At 33.7% G+C, this 17,788-nt stretch overlaps 1 pseudogene; it reads right to left on the bottom strand.

The window, feature by feature from the left end:
* Positions 1-17,380: 17,380 nt before the first annotated feature.
* On the bottom strand, positions 17,381-17,499 carry LOC120588401 (uncharacterized; annotated as a pseudogene).
* Positions 17,500-17,788: the final 289 nt, after the last annotated feature.

Here is a 17,788-nt window from a genome sequence, read left to right as displayed (position 1 = left end):
ATTGAATTAAACAGTCAAAGCACCTGGATGATAAATGCCACTTTGAATTTACATTTTGAATTTTTTTTTATTGCATTTTGGATTCACAGAAAGGTATTAAAAATAGATGCTTTGAGGGGAGAGTTACAGTTGATCAGAGTCTAGAAAAGCAAAGATAAATTTGACTGTACTGTTCTTTAAAGGTAAAATAAAAGTTTCTATTATTGGTCTTTCCTCAGAAAAATATTTGTGAAGTATGACCAGATATTATAGAAAAGCAATTTTTATCATTTGTCTTGATCTTAGTGAAGATCAAACACCACCTTAGTGCACATTTCAAGCTAAAATGAAATTTATATCTATGTACCCACTTCTTAAATTATGTTTGCAAATTCTTTTTTTGTTGACCTTCAATTATGTTATTTCCATTTTTCTCTAAAAAATAATATTCAAGAAAATTATTCTTAAAGGATAAGTATGCTTTTAAAAACCATTTAGTTTTTCATACTTCAACACTATACCTTGTTTCTGTTCTCTTATCTGCTGACAGCAATGGGCCTACTTATATGGATAGATTAAAAACATTTTTTTCACTTACCATGACAACGCCCAGCTAATGTTTACTTATAAACTAGTAGCAAGTCAGAACATCTGCAATGTGCAAGAATTCACACTCACGAGTAAGAACTTTAATTCAGAAGTGAAAAAAATTGTATAGCTAAAAGAAATTCATGTATTGTTAACAATGTATTAAAATTCTTGTCATTTTTATGCAAATGAATATCCTCCGTTGAGTCATCATGTATCCTTTCTATAGAAAAGCTCGTTTATTATAAGCTCTAAACATAAATTTTGTGGATGTGTGTTCTTAGGCAGCTATGTACTAAAATGTTCAGGCACCAATTCAAATTTTGCGCATGTAGATAAACACAGTTGGTCTTTAAAAATGTGTCTAACAATATATGTTATGAGAGACACTAATGCCAATATTTTGTACCGAAGAGGATTAACCAGCTATAGATTTGGCCTGCTTAAGCTTTCAACTCTCATATAATAATATGACAACAAATAGATGGTCAAAACCTTAAAAATTAAGTCAAATAACTAAAATTGTCTCAAATAATTTCACATAAAAATTTCATTTTTGTTGAATTTATCACTTGTTTTGATAGCATTTACACAGTCTAGAAAACAGTAACTTTAGCAGCTTGTCTGCCCTGATGTAAGTAATTAAATTAATTTAAAAAGCACTTATTACAGTACTATATATGCATACAGTGTTGTACTAGCCACATGGGAAAATAGAAATAAGACAAGATCCAAACTCTAAAGCAAACAAACATTGAATCTAGTGGGTATAGGCATGGTTTCTCATGTTCACGATCATCCTGTACATTCTTTACATTAGTTCTGCTTCTGACCAGCACACTTTCTCTTCTACTCACCACTGTTACCTTTCTCACTTATGACCTGTGAACATTCCTATAATAATCATAATGAATAATTATGATAATGAAAGCTCTAATAATTACCTTCTATCATAATTCTCTGCACATCAAGATAAAACTTAATAGAAATGTATGCTATTATGTGCATTTTGGATAAAAATAAGAGAAACATCAATGCTTCAGTTTAATAAAAATATTAAGAGTACAAACACATTCCCTCACTTAGAAGAGGTTCGTTTTAAATTCTTCATCATCACAAGAATTCATCATCAGCAATTCCAGTAGAACATTCATTAATATTTCATATTGTCGCATCTCTGTTCAAAAAAGCAACACTAATCACTAATTCAACCAACTCACTCTATCTGAATTACCAAGATTATATAAATTCTTTCTAATCATGCACTAACTTTTTACATTCTAAAATATTTCTTAGGAAGAAGGAAAATACAAAAACTACATGTATTTTCAGTTATGTGATTGGTTAGGAGAAGTCTTTTATTCATACCTACTGATTACAGGATACTTACAAAATGTATAATCGAAATCAACTTAATACCTATGTTTTATTTATTACTCATGAATGTAGTAAATATTGTTTATAACAGCACTTTCAATATAGTATGTTATTATGTTGTAAGAAATAAAATTTCTTAAGTAACAAGTTCTACTGGTTCTCGGGCATGTAAAGAATATTTTGTGATAGAAATAAAGAAGAATATAGCTTTTTTATTCATTGGCAAAAAAGAAAAATAAAGATAGACAATTTACATAACTCAAATTTTCTCTGATAAAAGCGTGATATTATATAAAGACAATAGTTGCCTAAATCCTAATGTATAACTGTTAATTTAGTAGGTTATATAGGTAATGCATGACAGCTCCAAAGACAAATTTAAGTTCTTGATGATGCCACTATTTTCTTGATTTGTTGGGTATGTTAATATGTGGTAGTTTTTACTAGAATTCCAGCAAGGGCAGAAAATAAAGTCTATCTCCAACAAAACATTTACTGTCTTTCTAGCCCTATAGAAATTAGCAGAAGGGAACAAAATAAGTGTGAATAGAGAATTGGCACCCAATATCTATATGCCGAATTTATATTCTTGAATCCTAATATCAGGATTACCTTTTATAAATAATTTGGGTATTTTTCAATTCATGTTCAATTTAGGGTTAATTACTCAACAAACACTGTTAAGCTAACCACTATGTGTGACTCTGCAAGGGATAAAATAATTCTTAAAGAGGAATTACAGTTTAATGAAAAGACAGATGCATTCAGATCTAATACAAGGCAAAATGTTAAGAGTTGTAATAGAGATAGGAAGTACTAAAGAAGCATAATGGGAGAGAGAAATTTTAACTAAGGTATTAAGGAAGGCTTCATAGAGAAGATGGCATTAGAGATGGATATTGAAGAAGAACTGAGATTTCGACAAATGGTGATGATAGATCCTCTAAGAGTGACTTAATCTTCCTCAAACCTCCAATCTCATCCCTCTTTAACCTGCTCTACTTTTTCTTTTTTCCATAGTACTCATTGTCTAATTTACTTTTATATTTATTATGTACCCCCATTAGAATATAAGTGTTCAGATAGAGATCTTTGTTTTGTTGACTGATGTACTTTGGTCCCTAGAACTTCTTGGCTTATTGTAGGCACTTGATAAATATATTTAGAATGAATTAATAAGGGAAAAAATAAGTTATCCATGGAAGTATGAAGTGCAAAGTATTTTTTTCAAATAATAAGGGGCCCAATGTGGCTGGTGTGACTATGAAAGGTATTTTATGGTCATATAACATAAACAGGAAGGGAACTAGATGTAGAATAAAATGGGCTAAATTTTTTTCTTTTCCATTAATAAAGTCAATTTCTCTGTAGCTCAATTTCTCAAATGAGAATTAATGATTGAACTGTAATAATATGCATTTTATAAATAGTTGTTGAATAAATTAAATAACAAGAAGCTCTAGTTTTGAAATATTTGTGATTTTTTAGCCATTTTACATTTTATTTGTATTTTATTTGTATTTATATTTTATCTTTACTTGGGCTTTGCTGCCCTGAAATTATACTCTCTTACTGAAGTTGTCTCTATATCATTTTAGTTATTGTTTTAAAAGACTGAATTTTATAAAGTACATGTATCTCCTCTATCAAGTAAAATAATGCTGAACGAATATGTCCAACACTTGTCAGAGGATAGCTGAATGTAACATAACATGCAACGTCAGAGTAAATACACACTAATCTCAGCTGCCACATCAATTAGCTTTACTGTTCCCAATTGCATCAACTCACAGAAAAGGGGATTATCTTAGGAATGGACCCAGGCAGCTTAGAATCACTAAAAATTCAGTCTATGACATGGTGGTAAGTTAGTGTCCATTTTGCAAATTTGCCTTCTAAATAAATCCACTTTCTTTCTATAATTCACAGGGTCATTTATTCACCCATCTTTTTCGTATTTTTCTTTCTTCCATTTTTTAAATCAACATTTAGTAGTATCATGAACCATTTTGTTCAGTATCTAGTTCACCCATGTCCAATATATTTTCTGAGATGTTCAAAATGTTTTGTAGCTGCACAGTCCAATATGGCAGCCACTAAACAGGTGTGGCTAATATTGAGCACTCAAAATGTTGCTAGTGCAACTGAGAAACTGAATTTTTATTTTGTTAAATTTAAATTTAAATACTCCCATATGGCTAGTAGGTATCATAATGAACAACACAGATCTTGTTTTCAGATGGTCCAATAATGACTACCTACTTATTTATTTGACATTTTAGGGGGAATAAAATATATTGTATGGGCTTTCATATAGAAAACAGAGATATTTTTTAAATACAGAGATTATTTTTCTATTTCTATTTTCCTATTTCTCCCTGGACTTTACTTATAAAACAAATTGGAGAAGACTCTGAAAGGTGGAGCAGAAAGCAGACCAACTAGGGACTTGGGACTGGAGGAACAACATGGTGGTGTTTCCCTGGGCTTTCTTTTTGCCTCATATGTCCTAGACTTGGACCTGATGAAGCAAGCAACCCAGGATGCCAATGCGTACAGAAAAAAATGGCCCCAGAAAAAGCCTACTTTCTCACACTAAAAGACCAAGAAAAGAGCACCCTAGCAAGGCAAAAAAAATTTTTACACATTAATATCTTTACTTCCCAAATTCTCTACTTTTGTGTGCTGTCAAACACCACAGAAAAGAACTATAGTGCCTCCCCTACCCAGACTAGCAAAGGCTGAATGAGGACCAAAACTATAAGAAGGTGCCCCAACCCCACCAAAGGTGGTGTCAGGCAGGGTCAAGCAGGGATCCAGGACTCTCACTCCTGCTAGTCTGTAATGTGTACCCTGGAGTGTCGGTGGAGATGATATGGGGATCCTGGCCTTCCATTCTCACCTGACAGTGCCAAGTAATCCCTTCATCTCCCCACTGAAGTTGTGTCAGAGGAAGTCTCTTTGAGAGTCAAGGCTTTTACTATGAGCACTCAGCAGTGTGAACTGACTACCTGTGGTGCCTGCCAGTGGAGACCACATGGGGAGATGAACTCCCACTCCTGCCAGCAGTTATGGGAAGCCTACCTCCATCAGATGATAATGTAACCAAAATAGGGGATTTTGACATCTACCTCCACCTGGCTGTAAGAAGGTGGTGCCCACCCTTCTCCTGCCAAAGTAATTTCAGAAAAAGCAAGTTAAAACATAAGGTTTGAATAAAATCCAGAATCTTATATTACAAAATATTCAGGTTTCATTTAAAAATCATTTATCATACCAAGAAACAGGAAGAACTCAAATCGATATGGTTCATTCAAAGGTTCAATAATGAATTAACCTCAACTGAATGAACGAATCTCAAACTGAAAGAAAAAAAAATCAATAAATGCCAACACTGAGATGACAGAGATGTTGGAATGATCTAACAGAAATTTTATAGCAGCCATGATAAAAAGCTTCAGTGAGTAATTATAAAAATACTTGAAACAAATGAAAAAATAGAGAGCCTCAGAAATTAAGTAGAAGATGTAAAGAAGAACCAATTGGTAATTTTAGAAAATTGTGGAAAAATACACTAACAAAAATAAAAAATCTCAGCGGACAAGCTTAACAGCAGAATATAGGAGACAAAAGAAAGAATCAGTGAACTGAAGAATTGAACAATAGAAATGACTCATTCTGAACAACAGAAAAAATAAACAAAAACAAAACAAAAGAAAACAAAAAACAGAGTCTCATGGACCAGAAAAAATAAAAGATAAATATTTGTATCATCAGAATCCCAGAAGGAAAGGAGAGAGTGAGACTGAAAAAGGACCTGAAGAAATAATTACTGAAAACTTCCCAAATTTGGAAGAGGCAAAAACTTATAGATTCAAGAAGCAGAGCAAACTCCCAAAAGAAAAAGCCCAAAGAAATCTATACTACGACACATTAAAATAAAACTTCTAAAAATTAAAAATAAAAAAATTTTGAAGGCAGCCAGAGAAAAGTGACAAAAATAATTCAAATGACAGTAACTTTCTCATCAGAAATAATAGTGCCCAGAAGGAAATGACACAAGATTTTTCACGTGATGAAATATAACTGTCAATCCAGAATCCTAAACTCAGAAAAAATATCCTTCAGGAATTAAGAAATCAAGAAATTCTCAAATGAAGAAAAACTAAAAGAATTTGTCATCAACAAGCCTACTCTAATAGAATGGCTAAAGAAAGTTTTATAAACAAAAAGAGAATGATAAAAGAAGGAAACTTAGAACATCAGAGCATAGTAAACAAAAATATAGGTTAATTCAATCGCTTTTTCTTCTCTTGAGTTTCCTAAATTAAGATAGATGGTTAAAGCCAAAAATTCTAACACTGTCAGATGTGATTCTACACAGGAAATATTTAAGACATTTATATATAAGTAAGAGAGAGGGTAAAGGGACATACAGAGAGGTAAGTCTCACATTATATACGAAAATTAACTTAAAATGGATCTTGGATTCAAATGTTAAAGTTAAAACCATGAAACTTTGGGCAAAAATAAAAGCAGGAGAAAATATTTTGAATGTAGACCTAGGCAAAGAGTTCTTAGATTTGACAACAAAAGCATGATTAATCAAAGAAAATTGAAGTGTTGGATTTAATCAAAATGAAAACTTTTGCTTGTGAAAAACCCTGTTAAGGACATAAAAAGACAAGCTCCAGACATAAGCAACAAAGAATGAGTATTTAGAATACATAAAGAACTTTCCCAATTCAATAGTGAAAAAACAAGCAGTCCAAATGAGAAACTGGCAAAAGATATGAACACACATTTCACTGAAAGGATATAAAAACACACATGAAAAGATATACAATAGCATCAGCCGCCATTTAAACCACACTGTGATATCAATATATACCTATCAGAACAGCTAAAACAACAACAACAACAACAATAACAACAACAACAACAAAAGAAACAAAAATGAAACAAAAACACCTAATGCAGAGAAAGTAGATCATTCCTACATTGCTGGTGGGGATGTAAAATGGTATAGCCATTCTGGAAAATAGTTTGGCAGTTTCTTTAAAAATTAAACATATAACTACCATACAACTCAGCAATTGTACCCTTGAGCATTTATTGTGGAAAACTGAAGTCTTGTGTTCATATGAAAATCTTTACAGGAATTTTGTAGCTGCTTTACTTAATAGCCCCAAACTAGAAACAACTACATGTCCTTTAACACATAAATTAAACAAATGTGGTACGTCCATGCCATGGAATATTATTTAATAAAAAGGAAGATACTAGTGATACACTCAAAAATCTATACTAATCTTCAGAGAATTATGCTGAGTGAAAAAAAAAAGCCAGTTTCAAAGGTAACATTTGAACAAATTATTCCATTTATACAACATTCTCTAAATGACAAAATAATAGAAATGTAGAACGTATTAGTGGTTCCCAGGAGTTAGGGAGGGAGTAGGAGCAGGAGAGAAGTAGGTGGAGCTATAATAGGGCAACCTGAGAGGTCCTCATGTTAGAAGGATTTTATATTTAACTGTACCAATGTTAATATCCTGGCTCTGCTATTGTGCTAAAGGTTTGCAAGATGTTATCATCATGAAAACTGGATAAAAGATACATGGGATCTCTCTGTATTATTTCTTACAACTTTATGTGAACTGGCAATTATCTCAAAAAGTTTAATAAAAACAAATATATTACATGAGCCAATTCATGTTGAACATTAGCATTATTCAACTTTAGGATTTTTTAGTGAAATAAATTAGGACTTTATAATATTTTCACTTCTAGTTGCCAATTAAAAATTAATTCATCATAGTTTCATCCTTCTTAATGCTATAGTTCAGAGGAATGTTTTATTTAATAGAATTACTATCTGTTGTTTAGTAATAGTACTGCCTAATCTAACAAACTGATGTATAGTTTTCCTTTAGAAGATATTGATTTGAGAAGTGCTCCTTTCTTCAGAAGTTCTTGGAATTTATGTATTATTTAAGTCTTTGAAAATGTTGTAATCATCTCTAATTTGTCAAGCAGAGAAAAGAACCACTATATTAGGTGGTTTCTCTTCCATCGCTACTCTGTTTTCACTTTTGGCACTGTTCTAGGGGTTGAGGAAACAGTAGAAAATAAGACAATTATCCTTGTCATTATGGTGTGTTTATATTCTAGGAGGAAGATATAAAGAGATAATTAAAATATATAGTATGTCATATGGAGATGAGTGCTATGGAGGAAAATAAAGGTAGAAAAGGGGACTAGGGAATGTAAGTGGTTAGGAGAAAATTAAATGGTGTCATCAGGGAAACTCTTGTCTTACTACTAATGGTGAATAATACTATAGCATGTAAATTTTCCAAAGGTGATTATAATTCCTGCAAAGACTATGACTGTAAAACAGGAATGTGTAAACTTTTCTCAACTGTGGTGCATGTGACTGATGACATTCATGTGTCATACTCCCATAAGTGGATCAGTTACCAGTGAGACTTCTTGTGTGCTATGTATTGTTCTTGGTACTTGGCTATAATTTCATTATGTTTTCTCTCAGGAGAATCAATTCAAATGTCAATAAAAATGAGTGATAATGTATGGTATTGTGATAGTCCTAAATCTGAATATGTGTTCAAAATACATCACTTTTTAAAAATTCAGTACTTTATTGCTTACAGTACACAACTGATTTCAACACATCTGAATTGAATCATTGGCATTGATAGTAATACTCATTGTATGTATATAGGTAATATCTAATTGGTAGGTCACAAACCTTCTACCTATTCCTAGGGAATAGGCAAATGAAACATTGATCTTACAAATAAGGAAGTTGAGACAAAAGGCAAAAGTTTATAGAGTCAATAGTTTTAGAATAGTTTCAGATGAATACTCTTGATGAATACTTCAATAGAAGCTGAAATTTTGGCATTAAAGTAAACAAAAATATTCAGTAGACTGGATGATTGAATATTTTTGCCTAAGTGGGCAAATTTTCTTGGCTTAAGTTAAACAAATCAATTGTTATTCTATTGTGACTTGGTATTACTATTCATTGGTTCAAAAAAATTCAAATGAAAAATGCAAAGCAAATAACTGCATTCGACCAAAAACCAAGGTAAAAATTTCTCACCACAGGAATCCTTTTCAATGCAATAAACATTTATAAAATGTCTCCTATGGAATAAGTACCAAGTTATGCACTAGAGGCCAAAGAGAAAATTAAGACAAGGTCTTTGTCCTTTATTGATTTAAAATAGATCTAATTTTTATTGGTTAATATACATTATAGCCTTGATATACATTCTGAGACTATGTAATTAGATCTTGACTTAGAAATTTTCAGGAGGAAAAAATAAATCTGACAAAATTCATGATGATACCAAATAAGTCATTTCCATTTGAGGGGATGAGAGAGTTTAAGTGAGGAATCCCTTGATCCCATACTCAGTTTGTCCTATGGCATAGTGTTGGTCATCGCTAGCAATCCCAAGTCCTAGTTTCACTTGCCTGCTTCTATGAAATAATCCTCAACTGTCAGTGATCCCATCCTCTTTAGTGTCACAAAATACATTTTTGCTGAGCAAATGAAGGAATGACTCCAGCATCCCAGGAGGTAACTCTCTGATGATTCTATAACCTAAGTTCAAAGTCTCTGATGATTCTATAATCTAAGTTCAAAGTCTATCTGATGCTTTCACTTCCAGGGGCTCCTGAAAAGGCTGCTGGCCTTTCTGATGATTCTATAACCTAAGTTCAAAGTCTTTCTGATGCTTTCACTTCCAGGGGCTCCTGAAAAGGCTGCTGGCCCTACACAGGAGATAAGTGGAGTAATATGTTTAGGCTCGTGCCCTTTTGTGGTATGCCAATTCTTCACAGAACTCCAGGAAACCCCCATTTCAGAACGTGCGGCCTGAAACAGGACTTTGAACTTGACCTAGAATGTCTACAGATAATTTAGCTGTTTGGTAGAGATCTAGCCATTGCTAAATAGGCAGGTTTGTATAGAATGGAAATAAAGGAAAAGCTTGAATCCGACTTCTTCTATTTCTTTTAAACCTTGGGGCTGAACTTTATGAGGGGAAATGGGTTCTGAAATCAGCAATAGGCTCAAGCATCGTCATCAGGACTTTCAACTTCCCTCTATGGGTGAAGAAAATCAGGCATGATCAGGATTCATAATTAATGAAGAGGCACCTTGAAAATTACCTGTCCCTCAACCCATTTTCCAGAATGAAATGCAGTTTGATCATGTTTCCTATGCAAACCCAAGCCATGATGGGAAATTCCTCAGTGTGGTACCCGAGCTCCCACTGTGATAAACAGTTGTGTCTTGTTCTACAGGGTAAAGGAGGGATTCTCTGAGGTCCCCATTGCTGCCTCAATGACTGCCTTTCAAAAGCATTAAATGGACTTCCTTAAATCTTTGGCTTAGAGATATGAGAGTCACCATGGGACTTCCTGAAGCTTAGGGCTGAGCCCACAGAATACCATTCTGTTTCTTCTTCTCCAATTCCCCGCCAAAAGTAATTTAATTGACTGTTCATCCATTGTCCTTCTAGTCAACAGGAGATACCAATTAGGAGTACATATGGACTTGGAAATGCTGAGCATATTTTTTAGTCTTTGTTCTAATTCTTGGATATGTGTTCCAGAACAAGGGCAAGAGAGTTATCTGCCAAAGTTTGTTATGGCGGATGAGAACAACTCCTCCCTCCCTGAAAAAAAAAGCATAATTCTAGATTTAGTTGGGTCCCTGGTGGCAAAGAGATTCAGTAATGTAAAATATTTTCAAATGTTTAGAGTTTGGAAGAATGCCAAATAGATGATACTAATTCTTAAGATTTAATCATGTAACGTATTATGTCTAAATTAGCATATTTGCATATTTTCATTTCACATCTATTTGTAATGGTAAGCACACGTGGTTGATCAAAGTGTAGCCTTATAAGAGTTATTTTATGGGTAAGCATCTTCATAGATCTTCAATATTTATTTCTAGAACAAGAAAAGATATATTTTGCCCATGTTATTATGAGCGACCTAAAATTAGTAATTCATTCTTTTAGTAATTGACTATTTGTTGATGCTTACTATGTACAAAGCACTGAGTTGAAATCAACTATATTTTGGAGCCCTGAGTTGAAATCAACTATATTTTGGAGCCTTTTTTTCTATTTACTGTTCTTCATTTTCATGGATGACTGAGTTGGCTGAACTGGAGTTTTATCACATGCAGATACTTTGCTGGTTTGATTAAGCTATACTTCTCTTTATTCTTTTTTTTCTACATTAGACATAATGGCTATGTTATATTTTTTGCTTTAAGTAAACATTTCTGAGTGCTAGTGATACACAGATATTTAGAATTTTAAGTCAGACACTACCTCTAAGTTTCCTCATTTATTAAAAAGAAGAAAAACTTTAAGATTCTTTTTGCCCTTAGCCTTTTAGGATTTTATGATGTTAGTTTATAAACATTGGCTAGAAAGGGAAATATTTTTGCAAGCAAAGTTCTAGGGAGTCTTTGGTAAAATTAGGTAGGTGAAATTTATCTCCTGTTCTCAGTTCCTCTAACATTTCTCTTGCTGTTTTTAGCATTTTTTTTTTTCTCTCACAAAGTCCCAGTATCCCTGCCTGAAATGGGAGCAGTGAGGAGAACAAATCACAGTTCTGCCACTCTACAGATACAGTACCTTGGGTAAGTTATTTATCTTCTTAACCCAAGATTCCTCATCTATAAAATAAGAATTATCACAGTACATTCCTCACAGTCATTGTAAAATTTAAATAGAATATTGAACATGAAACACTTTGCACATGTTCACATATGCATTAAAGATCAACAGAAAGTTGCTAGTTTTTAATTTTATTGCTAAGTAAAAACATTAAAGAAAAAACACAACTTCCATGCACTATCACAATCATTTCATTAAAAAAATGACATGTTATCATCCAAAAGACAAAAAAGGAGGACATAATCTCAGAATTTGATTATAATTTAAAATTTTACTACATTTTCCTTGTTGCTCATATTTTGCCATAAATTAATAAAAACTTCATCTTGGACCAACTTTAATCCGTAGACCTGTGTTTGGAAACCCCCAAAATAATCTTTCCAGTTCTCTTTTTCCACTGAAATTTACCAACTGTGTTCATATTCCCTTGAAGCCCTTGAAGACCGATTCTCTTCTTTAACTTTACAGCTTGCCCGTCTATTGTGAAAGCTAGTGGATAAATGTATTCATCTGTTTGAGAACATATTTACATTCTAATATAGGGGCTTTATCCAAATAAGTGATAGTAGTGGGAGAATTTCAGACCAGTTGGCAATTTTGAACGAAAACGATTTGGGTACAAGTGCCCTTTTAAACCCCCTGAATGTCCGCCTGTTTTAATATGTCGATGACTGGCCCTGAACCCTACTGTCCTTAGATTTGGAAAAGTCAGAACTGCCACAAATGGGCTTGGCCTTTGAATGGTTTCCTCAGCAACCCCTGCGAACCACACTGAAAGTATTGTTGAAAATGAAATAATGGCGAGAAGGTTTTTCTCTTCAATTTATGCCATTTCTCCCGATTAGTCTATCATCTTTAGGAGATGTTTGATCTGTCATGACACTGATGGAAAAAGAACTTATTTCTGAGTAGGTTTCGTCCAAGGATTAATATGAAAGAGACACACGATGCCCCAAAGGCTGGCCTGCATGGAGCGGACCACTCAAATAATGGGCTTCTCTAGGGATAACGGCATCAGTATTAGCAAGATGAAATTTCATGTCAGAAGTCATAATGGTAAATGTACAGTATGGCATACAGTGCACTATAGTGCCACAGTGAAGAGTATGGATTCAAGATCAGAAGATCTTATCAGCTGTGGAAAGTAGTTAATCTCTCTAAATTTCAGTTTCCTGAAAATGGGGTTAAGAATAGTACCTATATCACAGGCTTGTTATGAGGATTAAACAAGTTAATTCATGTGAAACGTTTTAGCATAGTGCCTACCCATGGTAAGCACTCGGTTAATATTAGCTTTGTTATTATTATGGGCACTGTAACAGGATGTGCCTACTTTACTTCTAGCTTCATTAACCACTTATACTAAGTATATTTGCTGTTTTAGTCAGAACATACTCTGAAATAAAAAAATATGCAAACTCAGGTCCAGATCTGAGCAAACACAAGGCATATCTTGGAGTTCCCCTTTTAGTAGTTTCCACAGAAATATCCCAACCTTTACTGAACTGTATTTTACTTCCTCAAATCACCTCTCACTTCTCTTTTGTTGCTATTGTCAGTCCTGTCTCACTCAGATTGCTTCTAAGAGAGAATTTTCTTTGTTGTTTTTTTTGTTTGTTTTTTTTGGTTTTTTGGGTTTTTTTGATTCTGGGTATTGTGATTGATAGCACATTCCTTAACCATGAGCAAACATTATTTGGGTTGTCTAGTGTGTGGAACATCTCAATTCACATTGTTTCTAAATAATAATGTTCAATGAGTTCTTGAGGTTATCAGATTTCATAATTACAGTCAATCTTCAATTATCTACATAAATAAAAAAAGACCATTGGTACGGATAACAGCAAATTACAGATTCTACAATTGTGGTTAACCATTAGCAGAGTAGAGCCAAGCTTCTATATATACCCAGTGACAATGTCAACTGGATTAAAGGAATTTAGCTTCTCTATAATCTTCTTAAAACCCTATTCTTTGATATAGATTTGACATTTTCTCAATCTCATGTAAAGTGCTAAGAAATTACAGCTTTCAGTCCTTTCTTCCAGTGAAATTGCGGTTCCTATATTCCTGTAAAGTATAAATTCCAGAGCTGGCTCTGTCATAGGGCCCATTTCAGGCAATTTGTAAAATGTGGACAAGCCATAATGCATATGATTAATCTCTAATGCACACGCCCCAGAGAGTGATAACTGTACTTCTGGCCCGCTTCATCTTCCTAAAACTAGGTTCAACACATAAATAGAGGGGAAAGTTGGCAGCCTGAGGCAGCCTATTTCAATAATGGAACACAGAGATTGTTAGACATGTCTTCTGCACAGTCTCCTCTAGCTTTCACCACTGATTTTATACCTTGGGGTCATACAGGTCAACTCTATTTTCCTTCTTTGAATATTTGGAGAAAGCTATTATATCCTGTGTGGCATTAAGAAATATATGACCTTGGCTAAACTTCTTCATCCCTCTGAGCCTTTTTTTAATTCTAGAAAGGAGGGACTTGGAGTAGGTAATCTATAACTGATCCTTTAATTTTAATATTACAATTGAACCTTGGAAAACATAGGTTTGAACTGTGCGGGTTCGTTTAAATCTGATTTTTTTCAGTAAAACCTGTATTGTTTTTTATCCATGGTTGGGAGTCTATGGATGTGGGGGGTCAACTCTATGCATTGATCTATGCCCCACATTAAGGATCAACAGTATATAATTTTATGAAAAATCTCACATTAAGGATCAACATATAATTTTATGAAAAAATCTCTTTTGAAGGTAGTATAGAATGGTTTATTAACTTATACTATATTCTACAATGTGCTTACCATACAATGTCAAATTTAATCCTCATAATATTCCTATAGGGCAATTGTTATTTTTATTTATAAATGAAGAAATAAAGGATCAAAGAGATCAAGTAAATCATGTCCCGAGGTGCTGGTATAGCCTTCTGCTCTAAGGTTTCATCTCCATCTTATATTTTCTTGAAAATTTTATTTAAAAACCTCTGGGTTTAGATGTCCAACTGTAAAATGGGTTAACAGCAAAACAAAGTTGACTTTCAGTTCAGCAGACAGAACAAATGTGTTCTGTGGTCATTGCCACAGATGTGGCAAGGCTGCAGGAGTTCATTTTGGAGAACTTGGCCTAGACTCATCTAAGTAGGTAAAGATTTGGAATTTGATAAGAAATTAGCACCAGAATTTATAAGCATTTGAACATCTCACCAGAATCTTAAAAAATTAAAAATATTGTTATACAGAGGCAATTATTCCTCCAGCATTTGGTCACCAGGGCCTGCCATATGCCAGACATTGAATTAGTCACTCTTACTTAAAATTTCTCACTTCTCATAAAAACTCTGTGGAGTACCAGTTAGTTTATGTATAATTATCCTCATTTTACATAAGATGAGATTGACACTAATTGTGGATAAATGACTTGCACAACCAGTAAATGGAAGGTCAGGATTATATTGAAAGCCTCTGGGCTCTAAGTTTCAGACTCTGTCCACTCTGCCAGCATTTCCCAAAGTGTGTTTCAGTTCATACGCATGACCAAAATGCTTTCCCAAAAAAGATACCACAGTCAGCTATGTTGGATTCAGTACACCATAGGATCCCTTAGAGGTTTGTAGAGCTTAGCACCTCAAGGCTACAGAAAATTCTAGAAAGGAAACAGTTTAACAATGTCCTCCCTAAATTTTCCTGAACTTATTTGCAAAGACGCTTTTGAATCCAATTAACAGATGTTAAAATCTTGAGGAATAGAATCTATATAACTCTTTTTGAGACATACCACAACATGCCAGGCTATATTAAAAGTAATTTCTGCAGAAAAAGATTGTCATTATAAACTATACTTGCCCTTTATGTTAAAAATATATATTTTCCCATGAGCTAACTAGCATATCTCATGAAATTATAAGTCAGGTGGTTATAGCGATTGAACAAACTTCCTGCTCGTACATGTGAGAATAGAATGCTGCTGTGGAATTACACACATGAGAATACCAGGTGGGAATACCCAGAAAGCATATAAACAAGTATTATCTTTTCTTACAGTCTATACTCTACATTTTGAAGAGATTTATTTAGGAAAATGGAAGTTTCCATTTTCCCTTCCCCAAATTCTTGCTGTTTGACATGCTTTACATTTTTATTCTAATGTAAATGAAAGAAAGGTTTCTTTGAGATATTATGGAGAATTTTGTGATTGCTTGAATCCGTTAATGATGCCTAGCATGTTTTAAAACTCATTGAACAAGGTAATAAAGTTGGGTTTGGCTATGAAATTAATTACTAAATTCAGCTGTTTTGCCCATTGCTTATTTTTAAGATCTGTCTGCCAATTCCTGTATTCCTGTAATGTACAAATTCTGTGGCAGCCTTCAAAAATTTTTTAAATGTTTAATTGTTAATCATGGCTTAACAAGAATCTCAGAAATTTCTTGGTGAAGTTAATTGTTTAGGAAGTGAAATATTATGACTTTCAGATGACTACACCCACAGAAGGGCAAAAGCTGGGACGTGTATTTTATTGAAAGTAACCAAAAAATAAAAAGAAGAAACACAAGGTAATTAATTGCTACAGAATGCATGTAAACATCTCTTGCTGTCATTTTTGTGTGCTGTTTAGTTATCTATTGCTATACCATAAACATCACCAAAATGTAATAGTTTAAAATAACAAACTTTTTATTATATCTGGGTGATTCTTCTGTTCAATGTACTGGTAACTGAATTGGTCATAGGGTCCAAGATGGCTTTGCCTATATGCCTGATACCTTGGTGTTGATGGCTGGAAGGCTGGGCTCAACTGGGCCCCTCCCTCTCTTCATGTAGTTTCGGGGTATCTCTAAGTCTAAGTAGTTAGGAGTCTAAGTAGTTAGACTTCTTACTCTGCAGCTAAGAGCTCCAAGAGCAAGTATTACAAGAGACAGAAAATAAAAATGGTTGGGCTCTTAAGGCCTGGGCCTGGATACCAGCACAGAGTCACTTCTACTATGTTCTTTAGTCAGAGAATTTGAGAGGGTATAGAGTTCAGCTCTCAGTAGGTGTATCAAAGGATTTGTGGCCATCACTGAGCCGAAACATAAGCCGACACTCTAGCAGGAAGGTTTGTGTCATGAAGGAAATAAATACAAATGTCCTACAACTTTTGAACGGTTAGTCCTTTGATATATGTCCTTTTATTTATAAAGTTAAAATGATACTATAAAAATGTATACAACACATCTGTATAAATTTGTTTTATTAAAGAACTATATGTTGGTTCTGACTTTCCATTTGAAGATTTCTTTTGTCATCTTTTGCCTCTCACAAGCACTTTCATGCAGTTTAACTACTTCTTTGCTCTTTCATACTTACCAACCATAATAGCTAATATTTGAAAAGTATCTCCAAAATAAGTACCATAATAAGCAATAAGGTAAACTAAACCTGCCAATACTAATAACAAATATGATCAAGATGATAATGGCTACTCTTTGGTGTCTGGTAATAGCTGGGTTGTGTCTTTGCACTGAGCAGAGCTTTGTTTTTGCTTTGGGGCCTATCTTTGCTCTTATCTAGGAAGGTTTACAATCTCTAAAGTACTTTATTTTTTATTTATTTATTTTTTTAGGGGAGGCAACCCTTGGTTGACCTCACAGATTGCAACAACCTTGTCAGTTTACAATCCCTTATTATTATCTTTTTTATTTTGTACACCTATAGCTCCTGGTCTTCTTATGTGGTCTCCCATCCAAGTACTAACCAGGCCTAACCCTGCTTAGCTTCTGAGATCAGATGGGATCGGGCTTGTTCAGGGTGGCATGGCCATAGACTCTAAAGTACTTTAGAAGAGTTTCAGTGTTAAGTTTTATTTGGGTAAGGCAAAGGGAGCCCTGTAGAGATTCTTTTAACTTTAACATTTTTCTTTGACTCTTCCCTTCTATGCTCCTTCTGCAAAAGTATTGACCCTTTCTTAGAATGTCAGTGGCTTTATGTCACCCATCTCAGATGTTTAATAAACATTTTTTTAATGTAAAAAATTATTTCACTTCATGTAAACAATGATTTTATTTCAGGGAGATAATTATACAAGCATTCCTCAGTGCTCTATTTTTTTCTTTT

Source organism: Pteropus medius, unplaced genomic scaffold, assembly GCF_902729225.1.
Source record: "Pteropus medius unplaced genomic scaffold, Ma_sr-lr_union100, whole genome shotgun sequence".
Taxonomy (NCBI): domain Eukaryota; kingdom Metazoa; phylum Chordata; class Mammalia; order Chiroptera; family Pteropodidae; genus Pteropus; species Pteropus medius.
The sequence above is the reverse complement of the archived record's forward strand: the minus strand, read 5'-3'. Positions and strand labels throughout refer to the sequence as shown.